Here is a 4,257-nt window from a genome sequence, read left to right on the forward strand (position 1 = left end):
TCTGTCATTCAACTCCTAAGTTCTTCAATGACCTGTCCAATAAGCTGAAGAACCTATTTCTACCAGACGTAAATTCGTTGATGTATGGACTCAGTCCATTACGTGCGTGGATCAGGATACTAGAATGTTGCTTGCACATTTCGTACAGGCTTCATCTCAAGGTCTGGCAAGTAAGATCTCCTGCTCAAAAAGAAATATTTGCTCAGCGGAAAAAAAAGGTTTAAGAGATTTTGTGGGAAAAGTTGGGATTGATAGTGGATAAACCAAAACCAGGAGGCTCTGGCACTACGAACGATGGAAACACAGCTCGATGAGCTTTTGGAAATACAGATGAACTTGCAGAACATCTTGGACTTGACTGTGAGTTACTTCGTAATTTAAAAAACAATTTTAACCGCTATGTCACAGCAGCTCCCGATAAATCCACTTGAGTTTGGAAAACTTTGTGATTCTACTGCCCGAATATACGTAACTCACTACAACTGGTACCCTATGCCTTCAACGTTACATAAGATACTCATTCATGGAGCCGCAATCATAAGCACAAGCGTGTTACTGGTAGGAATGCTTGGCGAAGAAGCTTCTGAAGCTCGCAACAAAGACTATAAGAATTACAGACAATTTCACAGCAGAAAACACGACCGCCAAGCTAATATGTATGATGTGTTTTATAGAGTAATAGATTCTTCCGGTCCACTCTTTTCTGCGATCAGTGTTCATTCGCGACTTCAGAAGAAGAAATTTTTGCCCATTTCCGAAAATGTCAGTTTTACTCGTTGCGCCTCAAGTAAATGTGATACCAGAAGACGCAATATCCAGTTCCGATATAGCAGATCGAGAAGATGAAGAGGCTGATCTTTCAGAAACTGAAATTCTGCTAGACGAAATTGAATTGACCGATGAAGAGGGAGATGGAACTCACGACAATTTGTAAGCGAACACCATTTGAAAGTGTGAGAGGCAAGGGGACTCACTCAAATCAAGTACCCCGAGTAGTGAGAGGCAAGGGGACTCACTTAACTCAAGCACCCCGAATAGTGAGGGGCAAGGGGACTCAATAGAATCAAGTACGTTTAGTTTTTCGAAATTTCAACTCCAGATTCGGAGTCAAAGCCTCCAAAAACCCATAGATACCACTTTTTAAGTGAATCCAATAATTTTTTGAAATTATCGTCAGCCATATTGGATCAGCCATTTTGTTTTCCGAAATTCTGACATCAGATTCGCAATCAGCGCCCTCAAAGACCTCTAGATACCACTTTCCAAGTATATCCAATAATTTTTTGTGTTGAATGTCCGCCATATTGAATCCGCCATTTTTTTAAATTCTGACTTCGGATTTGCATTCAGCGCCCTCCAAAACCCCTGGATACCACTTTTTGAGTGGATCCAATGATTTTTTGAAATTAGGCTCCGCCATATTGGATCCGCCATTTTGTTTTTTGGAATTCCTGCATCAGATTTGGAATCAGCACCTTCGAAAACCGTATATTAGTGTCCTTGCAATTCATTGTTGTACATTTCTATATGTTTTCCGACTTTTGGCCACGAAACCGGGTCTCCTGGTCCACTGTGCACCCTAGTGGACACGCTGGGGCTTACCAAAAGATATGCAACCCGCCTTACCCGCCAATGATATTCTCATGGTCTTTGTATCATTACAAATGTATAATTTAAATAAATTTATATTATTACGATTCATAATATGCATTAGTATTAAAACATGCGTATTTTAATTGCCTTATTTTGATAATTAAAAATTGCGCATTCCATAAAAGACGTTAATAAACACTTTATTGCAACTTGTGTCGTTTTTCCATGTACTTTATTTTTTTATTTTCAATTTTATTTGTAAGATTTGAGCCAAAAATGCGCATCCACGCGTAAAGTAATTCTAAGAAAATTTGTCGATACAATTTTGGCGAAAAATTTGGCTAAATATAAACTTATTGTACCGTGTGTCGTTTTTCAAAAAACTTAATTTTCTTACTTCCAATGTAAGGTAAATCTATCAGTCTTTGTCAATGCATGGGTTGTCGGCAGATGGGCAGTATTTTACATATAGTAAGCTGTCGGGTTTTTCGTTATCAGCAAAAATGTTTCTTCCTAAACGCTATAGCCGATTACTCACACGTCGAAGTGCCGATAACTGAAACAGCCAGATTTCTGACTTGCCGAGAACCCATGCATTCTCGTATTTATAACTTCGAACTTCTTATAATATTCATTCTAATAGGATATCTTACAAGTAATAAGTAATTTACCTTTCTGAAGGTACGCTTTATTCGATAAACTCCATTTCTTCAGCTTTAAATATGTTTAATATAGTTTTTTAAGCATTTGAAATCTGAAATTCGCCTTAAGCTTTCGATAACTGGCATACTTACCTTATTCTTATAATAATAGTTTGTAACATATTTGTCGATCGCTTTTATAGTTAAATAACTTTTGTCTATTTTTTCAACTCTTTTGTACTTTTTCCAAAAGTTTAATGTTTTTCTTTTTAATCTCATTTTTTAAGATTAAAAATCATATTCGTCTTATCCCGAAAAGATGAATGACAAATTTTTAGATACTTTCTAGATGAACAACTTACGATTAAAACAAAACGTATGCATCCTATAAAAAATTATTTACAAAAAACAACTTTTTATTTCTTTTTGGCTAAACAATTTTGGTCTAATTATTTTGTTCATAGCTTGTGTCGTTTTTTTCTGAAAATGTATTTTATTTCATTTCTAATGTAGTCTTTTTACGAATAAAACAAAGACTACGCTTCCTTTCTCAAAGTAACTGATGACAAATTTCTAGATATTTTTGTTATGAACATACTTTTTGTTTATTCATCTTTCGTCGTATCTGGCATATTTTGAATGCAAAATGAAATTCATGATTTCTTATTATTTTATGTGCGATTAAAATTTGAATTTTCGATTTTCCAAAAAAGTTTTAAAAAATGTATGATATTCTTGTGCAGTGTTCAAAAAGCAACATTTTGCTCTTCTTTCCCTTTTTCACGTCGTGCCGTTTTTGGCTTCAGATTTTTATTTTTGTATGTTTCTTTGACTTTTATAAATGCAATCGAAACCCTATTTTTCGGTTTCAGAAGGTTTTAAAACGTGGACATCTTACCAAAAGAAGGGAGGGGTTGGGGCACATTTTACACAAATCTAGTACTTTCGCTGATGAAAATGTAAAAAATTACTTTTTAATCTGAAAATACGAATTTGCAACTAAAATTATGTATTATCAACCCAAAGAATGAACTTTTATGAAAGTAGTTCAACTTTAACCAAAGAACTGAACTTTCAACTTAAAAAGATGGATTTTCAAAGAAAATGTAATACAGTGAAAATCTTCAATAGCCCTCTCTTCTATAGCCATTCCGAGAATTGACGCCGCGCCGAATGTAGGTGTAACAGAGCTGCGCGGGATGTGCGGGATCTGCGACTGTCACTCAGACGAACAGTCAGGCGTGAGCAAATAAAATCGAAGCGGTCTATAATGAGTTAGTTCCCACCGACCGTGAGCCACAAAATAAGCGCTGTAGAAAAGTTTCACTGTAGTTGATATTTCATTTTAAAAATAAATTTGAAGTAAGCAGTTGAATTTTACCATCAAAAACAAATTTTCCATCAAATAATTGGAAACTAAGAGTCACTCCATGAATGATCACCTGAAACCGATTGCGCTCAAATTTTAGAAAAAAATTCGAATTGGTCTATAATTATTTCTTATATTTCTAGATTCGATTCGTATATTTTAAGAATAATAAGTTATTTTTATTAAGCCAGAAAAAATTTGTTAAAACATGTGAACGTGCAAAAAATGGCGATAGCGCGTCATTTTTTAAATAAATTAAACACTAAAGTTACTTGTTTGAAATTAAGTAGAAGGCAACAGTGCGATCAGGGATGATTTACATTTCTTATCGATAACGATATTTTGCATTTATATTTGAAATAGGAGAGAAAAAAAATGTTCGAAATGACCTGTCAAAATGTGTCATTATTGCAAACTTTGATAATTTATTATAAGCAAAATACACTACCGAAAATTTGTAAAACTTGTTTCGAAATAAGGACTGGTACCAACCTTTTGCAGGGTGTTCAGTAAAACTGCTCATCAAAACTTATTCTTCAAGATATTCGTCCTCGAAAACCTGAAAATGAGCTGATAACACCACATTCAATCTCTTGTATTTCCAAATATACATTTTTAAACAAAAATTTATCTGCGCGAATAAATTATTTAAAC

The sequence above is a fragment of the Belonocnema kinseyi genome, chromosome 9, assembly GCF_010883055.1.
Source record: "Belonocnema kinseyi isolate 2016_QV_RU_SX_M_011 chromosome 9, B_treatae_v1, whole genome shotgun sequence".
In the NCBI taxonomy this organism is placed as follows: domain Eukaryota; kingdom Metazoa; phylum Arthropoda; class Insecta; order Hymenoptera; family Cynipidae; genus Belonocnema; species Belonocnema kinseyi.